Raw genomic sequence first — 13,141 nt, forward strand, 5'->3', positions numbered from 1 at the left:
AGAAGGAAGCAAGGTTAAGGAAGGTTGGAGGAGGCAGTTTCGGGAGATAATGAGTTGGACGCGGCCCAATTCGCACGACACGCGCTAGAGGGGTTCTTTCCCCGGGAGGCAATAAGGGCTGCAGGGAATTAGGTGGCGCACGCGCAACTCGACCTTACGAGCACTCAAGCCCGGAGGACTGCAATCTCCTCCGCGAGGCCAGGAGACCCGACTCTGTCTTCGGATGGCCTCGAGTAGTGTGTGAGTGGCGGTCATGGCTGCTGGAGTCGGAGTGAGGATAGGGATTGTCGTCCGCCATCTTGGATTGTGACGTCACGCCAGCTGTCCTCATAGGAGAAGGATTATTTAACACGGAGGTTTGAACACAGGTATCCAAGCTCCAGGATGTAAGTGCGTTTTTTATAAACATTTCATTAGATATTTATAAATAAGTTAAACATTTCCCCCCCATTTTTGTATTATAATAAATGACGAAATAGTTCAAAAAGTCGGAATCCCAAATGGTGAAAGTTCTATAAAACAAAATGGCGTAATCCAAGATGGCGGACACCTTTTTCCAGCTCCAGATCCTCGCACCGGCACCAGTAGCAGGACCGGCCAATACATCAAACTCTCTCGCCTTCTGGAATGTTCCAATTCTGGAAAACGTCTCTCAAAATCCTGCGAGTGCTTGGAACTCAGATTTTCGTCCAAATAGGCTAAGTACAAAATTCCCAGGGAACTACTTTAAAGCTACGGCCACACAGGGCGCTATGCTCGCTATGATGTCGATGTTCGCTACGCGAGTGAAATATAGCCAGCAGCATCTCAGGTGTCGCTGGCCACACAAAGCTGTGTTCGCTATGTTTACTATGTTGGCGTCGTCGCCAGGTTTTTGGTTCTCTACTATTTTTTCTAAAAGTCGTTGACTTCGCTCATGCGCAGATAAACAAAAAGCATCTGTTTTCACGCGGAATTGTGCTGTACTTCTGCGTTTGCTTTAAATTAGTATCATGTCGATGGTTAAGTTCATTGAAGAAGTACTAAACTACCCATGTTTATGGAATAAATCGATAGAAAAATATAGAGAGTAAGATATACGAGATAATGCCTGGGATTTTATGAAATAAATATATTTGGTATGATTTCCCATTGTTTTTAATTTTCCTTTTATTTAGTTTTAAATTAATCGTTAAATAATTACATCATCATGAAATCATTGTTTACTGACCTCAAGCAAATAGTCAAACGTCCTTCTGCTAAAATGATTTCCCTGTAATTTAGATTTTTCGTATCAATTGTATTCTTGATGATAAATAAAATGCTATCAATCTCAGTTGTATTTATTATGAAATAATCCATAAATTTTGCTTCGTCCACACGCACCTGCTTAATCAAATGATGAAATTCTCCAAATTATTTTCTTTTTTGAAATGACTTCATGAACACTTTTTTTTTTTTTTTACATACTGCGAAAGCCAGCAGAATATCTTCACCGTCGGAATTATCACTCGAATCCCACGGCACGCGTCTCTCCGACATCGCGAAATGACAATCATGTGTGGTTGGCCAACTGGAGCAGCGAACACAGCGTAGCTTTCTGTGTGGCCTCGCCTTTATACTCGAGGCGCAGGAAATTTTTTTTACATTCAGTAGCAAAACCAAAACCACATCGACTACAGTTAGAGAATGTAGCGACTCGTCAGCTCCCGGATCTCAGTTGAATAAGCCTACTGCGATACAGAGCGAATCGTCGGCACACACTTCCAGTGCGACGCGCGTATCGACCTCTAAAGCCGAGACAATGACCGCCCAATCCTGCAATCCGCGGAGAATGGTTGGGGGGAGGAGGGGGCAGAGGGTGAGCTGCGCGTGCAGGCAGGTCCCGCCTGCCAATTATAAGTTCTGTTTGCTGGAGCGGCATCAGTGGCGCCGATCAGGCTCCACGTGAGGAGCGGCAGGTCGGACCTCTTAAGGAGATCAATACCCGACATCTCGGCTCCTCACACCTGCAGCCAGCCGCTGTCAGGCTGTCCGCAAGCTCCTGCGAACCTCTTCCGGAACTCCTTCACGACCTCTCATCATAGTTTCACAACGTTATTTTATGCCCAAGGGTCACTTATTTATATTGTCGCGTAGCTCAAAATTATCATTAATTTATTTAATTAGTTTATTTGTTGAAAATACAATTTTAAATTCTTTTCGCTAGTTCGGGACTTGGTTTCCCTCACGCTAAGATGGGGTAACACCTTTGTTGGATTTGGGTTTGCGGGGGGGCTGGAAGAGTGCGAGTCTTGCACGTCTTTGTCTGGGAACGCAGGCGTGACCGCGTTTCAGCCAGGCCAGCTGACACGTTGTTTGCTGCAGTTCCAGAGAAACGCGGCGCAGACTTGTTTGTCGTTTTTTTTTGAGGCCAGCTGAGAGCGCAGATTGTGCGCAGTCGCCGTGCGCAGGCGAGTGTCGCAATCTAGCGGCCGGTTTTCTGACTACGTGGGCAACCTGGCGCGGCCGACCGCGCGGCCGGCTTGTTGTAATAACTTTACGTGTTTGTAAAACACAGGAAAACTTCCCGTCAGGATGTTTTCCCCGTAGGGGTTTTGCGGCCAAGAAAATAGCTTAAAAGAGATGTAAAATGTTTTCGCGGGGCGGTAATCCTGTGGAAGGCTGTCATGCTGCCCGGCCGCGCGGCGACTTGGTAATGGTTAGGTGAGTGCTATCGGAAATGGCGCCTGAGTGATGCCGGACTCTTGGCCTTCAGTGTTTCTTCGTAGTTAACTTTAAAAATTCTCGTTTGGTGTATTATTTGCTCTTATAAATAATTTGTTCTTAGAAACTTAGTGGTTTTAACGTGTAATACGTTGAGCACTACAGTTCCCTTTTTATTTTCAAGTATAACTCGGTAATTTGTTTGCATCACGATCCTTGTCTTTTCATGTAAATGATGACGTTATAAACTTAAACTAAATAATTTCTAAAATCCGTTTCGAGGTAGTGGATGTTCTTAATAAATTTTAAAAATGAAGTTGTGGAAGAGCTAATGAAGCTTGGTATCACTGGGTGGCCTGGAGGAAATTATTACGATTATGTTAATGTGTTAGTACTACTAAGAAAATCTTATATATGGTTTATTGTTTTTCTGTCGGAATATCTATAAGGCTGGTAGCGGACATGGAAGGTGCCTCATTATTTGTCAGCTTTATTTAATTGTTATAAATAAATGTGATTGTTCTATTGTTTTTAGGTTACTCTTATTTTTTTCTCAGTATCCTGATTTTCTATTCTTGTATAAGAATACACCTACTAAGATTCAATCCTCAGTGAGATGCTCTATGGCTAGTTAATGTTTTGAGTTTCTTATGTTCAGAGCTACATTTTTGAAGAATTGAACCCCCCCTCTGAAAGTGAGACGTGACAATATATATATACATGCATACATTGTAATTTTTGTTGTATATACAACAGAAGTAATTCTGTAAAACGACAGATATTTGCACATGTGTACATTTACATCAAAATGACTGAATCACTACAAAATAGTGTGTGCAGCAATACTGGGTTCGGATTCTTAACCGGGCTTTTGTGCTTTATGTTGTCCCACTACCTCCAATAGTTAAAGTTATTTGTAAACAGTTTCCTGAATAGTTTTCCACACATTTATAAGCATGATAAAACAACAAAGTCCAATCATTAAATTTACGATTAATTTTATCATGGTTCATCAATTAAAATATAAAATTATTCACTAATTTTTGTAAAACATACTCAGAATTATCTCAGAAAAGAATGTCATAAATATGAATAAATAAGCATAGCCATGTGTTGTACAAAGTACAATATATTTCTTGTAGTATTATAAACTACTAGTCGACCCATGTGGATTTCCGCAGTGCGCACCAAATCGTTTTGTGTGGCATTCTTTGCCTTGGTGTGATGATGAATCTATGAAGGTAAATGCAGGTCGTGGATAAAGCACGTGAATTTATTGAATGAATCTGGAATACAGAGTTGTATATGTAAGAAACAATGCAATTCAATTTTAGTTTCACATTAAATGGAAGTTGAAAGTTCCTCAATGTTAATGAACCTGCAATGTGAACAAAGAATTTATTCAAGTATTGAGTATTGTGACTAACTGATGCTATGAGAAGTAAATGTAAGAGGTTATGTTTGTGATACAAAATATCAACAGTAATTTCAAACGTACTTACTTATAAGAACTGTCTGACGTGCCAGAAGTTTTGGTTAAGAGGTTATTTGGTTTGAATTTTTTTGGTTAAGTTGAAGGATCCTCTAAGATTTCTTTATCATAGTTCTGTTTATTATGACAGAAGTTTAATTTAAAAAATAAATATGTAAACGCTGATGTTTCAAGTGGATATCCGATTCGATATTTATCGACTCCGATTCGATATCTATAGAAAAATCGACGCATCCATTAAAGGACCTCTTCTTATATGATTTTAAATCTCAAATTTAAGAGAAGCGGTACATTTTTAGACCGTGGGTCTATTTTTCGTCATTAGCCGGCACGATAAGCTTTAAAATGAGGGGTAAATCATGGAATTTGATAAAGGAATAAGGAAGATCTCGCGAACCGACAGAAAAACAGGCTAAAAAATAATATATAAGATTTCTTGGCACCTGGTTTCCAAAAGAATCGTAAGTAAAAGTGCAAAAATATTTTTTTCTGTGTACATATATACATAATATGATAATTTTAAAAATATATATACGTAATATATCTACCACTATTCGCAGAGCGTGCCAATTTTTGTTAGGAGGCTAAAATAATTTCATAAACAGTTTCCAGCTAGTTATGATGTATTTTTACAAACTGAATCCAAGCGTAAAGAAATAAAATGCAATTAGCTGCAGGCTGCAGAAAATACAAGTTTTGTGACTACAAGCACTGTAGCTGTTAATTCCGGTAATTTTTTGTGACTTTCACTTTCGTGTCCTGCAGACATCCTGCTTGACTGACACGTTGCAAAACCCGCGTTATCATCGGCTGTTTCGTGATTTGTTGAGTGTCTTTCAGGTTCTCGCCCACTGTCAGCACACGAACAAACGAGTGTTAGTAATAATCAGATTATGACTATTAACACCACGCGAAATTACTATTAAAATGCCGATTTTAAGACATTAAGATATTGCTTAGCATGAAAAATATCTGATACTTTTTTTTTTAACTAATTTATTATCGATGTCCCTGTTTTTTTACAGAATTAGCTGACACCTTTATCATTCCCTGTTTTCCACATTTTTCCTTTCTGCGGGCGCCCATAGCCACCCTTAGAAGCCGAGAGCCGGAATGGAGGGAGGGAGAGCGGAATAAAAGAAAGGAACAGCAGAAGCACTGAAAGACGAAATTAAGTTACGTGATAATGTGCGCTGGGGTGGAAAGGGGGAGGGGGAAAACTCGCCCTTTACTTTCGAACTCACGAACCTACCTCGGTGTAGTTCCAAGTTGAAACATAGAAAACTTCTGAAAACACATTAACAATAGAGAACAACCCTTATCCTAATAGCAGCATTTAAAAATGGGAAATAATACCTATATCTGTACCTGGAAGCCACATGTGCTTAAGACTCGGTCTCACACGCCATGTTGATTTTTTTTGTTAAATTGTTTAAGTGCGGTTTCTTAAAATTAACTCGATAACTCCCTAGCAATGATGGTTTGCTACAAATTTTTAAAATATATATTTACTTAGTGTAATATCATGGATGTAAAACGTTGAGAATTGATGATAATTACAAAGACCTGCGTGGCTTCCCTGATCGAGATCAACTTCCCTAAAAGTTTTCCTTGATTTTCCCTGACTTTCTAGAATGTGGACACACTCATACAGTATATCCATATTTGTAACATTTCTTTAATTATTGGCTATGGTTAGCGATAGAAGCTCGTTACGCGCTTTACTTTGTCAATAAGGAAACACATTTAGGTACTGCACTACATAATGTCCGTAAGGGATCGTCCATTAATCACGTGAAGCTCGAAAAGGGGGGGGGGGGGGGGTGTCGGGAAAAATCACGAAATATCACAAGGGGGAGGGGGGTGTAGAGAGATATCACGTGTATTTATTTTTTCGCGTGATTTCTACTAAACCGAAAAGCGACGCGTGACCTTGACTCGCCGTAGCCAGGCAAAAATATCCCCGCCCGCCGCAACATGAACCACCCGGCTCGGCTTGCCAGTCGCTAGGTAAGACTGTGATTTTGGCGCCGAATACATGCTGTGCTTAATTTTCCAGAATTAAATTAGATTATACCTATATTTAAAGATAATATTATGAAATTTTTAAAAATATTTTGTACCAAAAAAATACACGTGATTTATTGGGGGGGGGGGGGGGGGGTAGTCTGAAACCTCACCACAAATCACTAGGGGGGAGGGGGGTTAAAAATTTGCTAAAAAAACATCACGTGATTAATGGACGACCCCTAATTGGCACCTCTACAAAACTTTAGATTACCGCCAAAACGATTATTCTGGGGTATTCCATGTCGCATTGACATATGTACGTTAGACTATCATTAGACTATCGCAACCCTGAAATTCGACAATGTTTACTACAAGCATGCTCTGTGCTCGTATATTCACGTGAACATAACCCTAAATGCTGTAGCAGATGGTGCGTTGTCCCATATTACCAAACGCTACAGTCAGTTTGTGTTCAACCTTGCAGTGACATGCAACGCATAGACGAATATAAATGTTTGACAGTATTCAGATAGTGGCTTTACTTTCGGAAGATCAAACACAGTAAAATGTTACCGATAGGTCAAATGCACACAAAGCCGCGATTCTAAGATGTGGAGAAAGTACAGAGAGACGGAAAATGTGAACGTTAAGCCTCGTTCTGGTTGTCCGTGTTACAACACTAGCCCAGGATCGTTATCTCCAAGTGTAGGCTCGCAGACGTCCAACATCAACTGCCAGGGCGCTCTCAGGAATGACCTCTCCAGAGCAACATGGGTTTGTATGGCTCACCAAAACGTGCGCAGAAAACGGCATGAAGTTGATCTTCAGTCCAGAATTTTGCACTGAACAAAACGGAACCGAGCTTATCGAAGGAACTGGGCTCTTGCTCAACAACTTTGGACCACTGCAGAATAGGTAATGTCTTCTTTACCGACTATACCAGGATTGGTTTGAGATCTGACACCTAACGTACCAGAATACGTCAGCAATCTAGGCATGTCCAGGAAGTCCATCCGCATGCTGATGGAAGTGTTACGTTCTGGGCAGGAATAATGCTGGGACGGCCCACCCCTCTCGTTTCCATCCCGAGCGCAGTGAATGACACCTGATACTTTCAAGAGGTGCTGTAACCATTTGTTTGGCATTTCAGAACTGCAATCAGCGATCATTTGATCCTAGCAGATCACAGTCGCCTCGTCGCCATGGGGCAGTGTTGCTGTATCTCCAAAGACACAACATCACTCGAACTGAGCATTCATGGGAGATGCTGAAAGTGGCCATCCAGTAAATCCTTAAGGAACTTACTGAAGCTGCGACAGATGTGTGGGACCGTTTGCGCCAAGACAAAATTGATGACCTCATTCGAAGCATACAGCTCAGAATGGAATAAATAATCTATATGCGGGGTGGCCAAACTCATTACTAAAGACTGCTAGCACATGCGATTAGAAAGTTTCGAAGTGTTGTATTAGCTTAATTTCAGGATATGACTTTTGTTTTGCTTGTTCTGTATATATTCGAGAGAAATATGCTTACATTGTTAAATATTCATTGTAAGACCACAAAAACCAATACAGTCGCATCCATGTTATTCCAAACGTTTGTTGATTTCATAATTGGCTATCTCAAGTATACGCATATTGTTGGCACACGATTCACAGCCATTTGGGGGGGGGGGGAGGGGAGACAATTGCTTCTGTTTGCAGACAGCCGCGGATTACAAGGAAGATTATACCTTGTTGCAGTCCGAAGAAAACCAGCCCCTGGCGCCTAGCCGCGTGCATAACGTGGTGGTCGCCGTCGCAAGAGAGCGAGCGGGGAGGGTTCGGAGGGGGAGGGGTTAGCGTAAAACACCCGGAGCGCCACTTAAAACGCGCGCCGCAGTCGGGGGTGGGTTGATGGGGAGAGGGGGGGGGGGTTAGTCGGCGGGAGTAAGTGCCATTTCCGGCCGCTCCTCGCGAAGAAAACAATTTCCCAGGGCAAGAAGGCGGTAGGGAGGGGCAGGGGAGCGGAGCGGTAATTGGGTTAGCCCCGGCGCCACCTCGCCAGCGCGCGTGCCGGGAGTGGCATAATGAGGCCGGGGGTAGCGCCGAACTCGTGCATTCCTTCTACTAACCGCGCCGAGACACGGCAGGGTAACGCGAACCCGCAGTGCATCCGCTGCAATCAGCACACAAGACACCGCGAGTAACAGAGTTGAGACTGATGAAAAATCACGCACTTAAGATGGCAGCGTATCAAAAAAAATAATGCGTATTATGTACCGTCTTTCTCACCCTTAAGGTGGGATCTCACACGTCATTACCTCTAGTTTGAGGCTTTTTCTATTACTTTTACGCTAAACCTGTCTTGCATATCTTGTTCTGTAAAAACGATTTTCAACATATATTTACTAAATGTTATATAACGGGCGAATGTAATGCTCAAGTGTTGTAATATTGTAATTACTTTTGAGAATTTTTACACTCATTATTTAACACTTAGTAAAATTCTGTTGAAAATATTTGTGACAAAAACAAATGCAAAAGAGGCATACCAGAAACCGATTTTAACTAATAGAAATGACGAGAAAATAAATAAAAAAAGACATGTGACACCAAACTTTAACGGGGAGAGATAAGCACCCAAATATGTCATTTCACAATTCCGGTTACATAACGGGTAGAAAGATTTAAAATTGTACTTCTGTTTTCATTAAGATTTTTCAAATTTTCATGCTTTTGTAATGATTACATATATTGTTTACTTTATTTTGTTCCAAAAATAATTACATCACTCAGGTTGCTGTTTAAAGTAAAAAATTTAATGAGTCAATAGTTTTATTTAGGTGTGAATCTGTGTTAGTGAGGCGGGATGATAAGTGCGACGCTCTCAGGTCCTTCTAGCGCGGTGTCGCCCCTAAGCGCAAGGCTCTGAAATGGCGCGTAGTCTTCTCGTCGCGCATAGGACAACTATGAGATTCAAGCAGTGACCGTAACATTGTACGGCTGGGAAATTAAGATAAAGGTGTATTGCAAGTCCCTTAATTGCCCTCAAGAATCTGTACCTGTTGTTTTATGCCTAAAAATTACTCTAACAACACGCCTTTTAACCATTATCACTGTTCTAAAAATCCGGAAACAAAACAAATTGCCGGCCGTCAGCGTTAAAAGACCCCACTCGGGATATCTTCAGTAGTCTTCACATCGCGTTGTTTTGTCCTGAAGCTCCGCACACCGTGCGTGTGCCCGGGTAGGCCGGGGGCCTCGAGGAAAGGAGGTATACACTGTGTTGGATCGGCAAGCAAGCTGGAAGTGTGCAGACTCTGTAGAGCGAGTGCTGGGCGGGACGATAAGCCCCGCCGTGTGCAGGCTGTACCAGGCCTCGGCCGTGTGGAGCTCACATCCATCAGCTGCAAGCTACCGACCTCGAGCTCTTATTTCCTCGTGAGCTCGAACCTACACATCCCGTCCCTTTTGCAAGAACATGCCGAACTCTGTGGCCAAGAATATGTGAACAGTTCCCAGAGATGCATCTGCTGGAGCAGTGACTTGGTTTGTAACGTTGGGACTTGTGGGGTAGCGTGACGCAGAGGCACTAGACTGGGATGTGGTGGCGCTTAATGCGCATCTTTGAAACGGGGTTGGAAAAAAATAACAGTTTTTTAAATAAACGAAACCAAACAACTTTTGTTTTTGTTTAAACCAGGATTTTAGGTTTAAACCATTTTTTTTTTTTCATCACGATAGTTATTTTGGTTCTCGGCATATTAAAATGAAAGTCATACAACATCCCTCTTTCTGCCACTCATTTTGAACCACATAAGTTATAACATCAAAGAACTGAAGTACAGCAAATCTGCACATCTGACTGGGACGGAAATGGTATTTACCCACAGGAGGATGATTCTCCATAGAATGGGTCTATCTCACAGAATGGGGATTTAAAGAACATTCGGGGATTTTTCACAGAATAGGAATTAACAATTTCATATGTTTACTTTTAGAAGAATATTTAGCTGGGTATGATTTAAAACTTATTAAGATTATTTTAATGATAATATCTTGACTAGTGTATAATTTTTTAATCCTGTAAATCCCAAGAACCATATATGATAAACTTTTGTGGTTGTTAGATTGGAATTAAATCATTCATTTAAAACAATTAAGATATTCTTTTTAAAATAAATTATATTTTTTTATAAAAACCACTTGTTTAAACCTATGGTCTAAACTGTGTTTTAAACCATTGTTTAAATCAGCCAACCCTGCTTTTAAACGAGTTTAGTTTTCTATATTAAACGTTTTTTTATTTATAACATCTTAGCTATCAGTATACGGCATTCAGTAGGAGTAATTTCGTGAATGGAAATCGCACGAAACGGAAATGTGTAACCACGGTTTTGCCAACGGCGCGAACCAAAGTTCACAAAGCCAAAGGGAAACTTTATAGTATTAACTGTTTAGAGAGTTTTAACAATATGGTCATTATTTTGAAAACAATCACCGTCGAAAATCAGAACCAAAGCCGGGTTTTAGTACTTTTTCAAGTATTTTTCGATTTTACAAGAGCCGTTATTATAAAAGTTAATATTTCACTCTGAAAATCGAATTATTCGATAGTCGACGTAGCTGCTCCCGCAGTGAATTCTAGCGGCGGGTGTGGAAACTACGTGTTATTGTCGTCTAGAAATTTAGTTGAAAACACAATTTGTGTATATTAATCACGCTCCGCATTATTTTAAAAATTCTACATTAAATTTCGTGTCCGAGGCCTGAGTTTCATGTTCTACGTGCATTTGCAACTTGAGAACACACCTATTTGCTCGTTACTGAGGTTAGATGTTACATATCTCAGGCTGGTCTGAAAGACTCGCTAACGATTTTTTTTGAACATACGTCATTCCTGGTTAAACCTCACAAACGGACAAAAAAAGATGAATATGTAACCACACAGGAAACAATATCAGCCGATGTCAAAATGTGAATGCACGGAGGGCACTGAGAATTCAGGGGAAGGAAGTTGTCAGAAAAATATACCAGCACAGACGAATACCGTGGGTTACAACGACGAGACAGTTGCGACAAGAACAGCAAATAAAAATAGCAACGTCCTTGGACAACCCAGAGACGCACAGGCGATACAGATATTCTCGACAACACAAGGAGGACAGTACATACTAACATAGTGGGCTCCGTAAGACAATAGTTGCGACGATTCGGAAACTGACATCTGTTCCCGTCCTCCGGCACAAACAGCAAGAAACTCTTTGTACTGTCGGTTTCACTTGTTGGCACAGTTAGGAAAATGGCGCGCCTTGCAATATAGAATAAATAATTTTTGTTTTGGTCTTGAATTCGAAGCTTGAGAACAATATCGAACTTAAAACAAACAAATATATAAAAATTGGGGAACCATTATTTGGGGACTCAGTGGGGTATAAGTGACAGCCGAAGAAACGTTTGAATTTAGTAGCGAATAATCAAATACGGAAAACGTAACGGATACGAGGCGCAGCGGTGTTAAGGCTACAGCGCGTTAACGGACCTGGTTGAAAAGATTGGATTTGGCGAGCGGAACGGGACCTCGGGGCGTAACGCTTTATTCGACCCATCAACACGTGACTTGTGCTCAACTGGGATGTTTCAGGCAGCAATCGTCGGCAATGTTTTGGTGCACGAAGCTGACCACGACTCGTGGGCGGGGCTTGTGAGACGCCGCGGCATCGCGAGGCGGGATTGGCTCGCGCCCCTGCATTAGATCAGTTTCAAAGACGAGAGTGTTTTGTCTGAAACTGGCATTTTAGTGAGTAAATGTACAAGTTGAATTTAGGAAATATGTGCCAGGATTGTAAGATAAAGGAAAAAGTATGAACCACTTAAAGGCGGTTGCGTTTTTATTTGTGGTGTTTTTTTTGTATGCTTTATTGATGAATTTAGTATCAATTAGTGAAGAGAGCACTCTTAAGGTAGTTGAAGCAGGTATTTTTAGTTGTGTTTACTAGTACGAGTTAATAACAAGAATGTATTGCACGTAATTTTTTTTATTTCGCTGTGCGATAGTCTACTGTCAGCAAGAGCAAAGATTATAGTTCGAATTAATTTAATAAATTGAATAAAACTGTAAGTAAAGATTTGTTTGTTTTCGTTACTTTCTTCTTAAATACGCCCTAACCACTCTGCTTACGTTTGCTTTAGAATTTTCGAAGCATTTCACGAAATCACTCAAGAATATAGGCTGGAACAATCGAGGTTGGCAATTAATGCCAATTCATTTTTTTCTTTGTATTTAGCGAACCGCCCAACTCACATCAATGTGGTGGGTTTGCCTTGCCTCCCCAAGAAGGGGAGGGTATCGCACTATTGGGTTCAATAGTTTGTATTAATAACTTTTTTTAATATTAAGAAACATTTCCGTCATTATGGAAGTTATCACACAGTTTGGAGAATTACAAATAACAATTCAATACTAAACACCAATCACTGTTCGGTATAGAACAAACAGGGACGTTAGAAAATAAGTACTGAGAGGCCTTATGCTCTTACAAAAGGGCGACTATAAAACATAAATAAAAACATTTTTTTTTTGAAAACTTAAAAAAAAAAATATTTTTTTCAAGTTTTCTGTTTATTGCATGCACATAGGCCAAAATACAGGAAGTACCTATACAACACGAACACCCTATCCAGGGATGATTTATGCTGGTTAACCCCACGCCCCTTAATAGTCACATTTTTGCGCTCCTGATACAGACTAACTTCGAGTCTTGTGTTTCGTCGCGAGAAGGGAAGAAAAATACTTAGCATGTTTATTTAATATTTAATTAATGTATAAATATGTATGCATACTTACGATGATTCCTACATATTTGTATTCAGAGTTTCTCGTAAAGTAAAGGTATAAATATCTGTAACAGTCCGTATTTACATGTTTGGGGAGTCGGGTCATTGGCCTGCTGCCAAGGAAACGTGGCGA

General features: G+C 40.7%; 1 protein-coding gene and 1 long non-coding RNA gene across 2 annotated transcripts in view; one reads left to right on the forward strand and one right to left on the reverse strand.

Annotated features, from left to right (window-relative positions):
- Positions 1-13,141, reverse strand: part of LOC134527831 (uncharacterized) — a 974,295-nt gene that overhangs the window by 540,651 nt on the left and 420,503 nt on the right. The gene's annotated exons all lie outside the window — the stretch shown is intronic.
- Positions 2,116-13,141, forward strand: part of LOC134527830 (uncharacterized) — a 43,215-nt gene continuing 32,189 nt past the window's right edge. The window contains exon 1 of the long non-coding RNA XR_010074295.1: positions 2,116-2,685. This is a non-coding gene — a long non-coding RNA (uncharacterized LOC134527830). The remainder of the gene's footprint in view (positions 2,686-13,141) is intronic.

The sequence above is a fragment of the Bacillus rossius genome, chromosome 1 (assembly GCF_032445375.1).
Source record: "Bacillus rossius redtenbacheri isolate Brsri chromosome 1, Brsri_v3, whole genome shotgun sequence".
NCBI classification, from domain to species: domain Eukaryota; kingdom Metazoa; phylum Arthropoda; class Insecta; order Phasmatodea; family Bacillidae; genus Bacillus; species Bacillus rossius.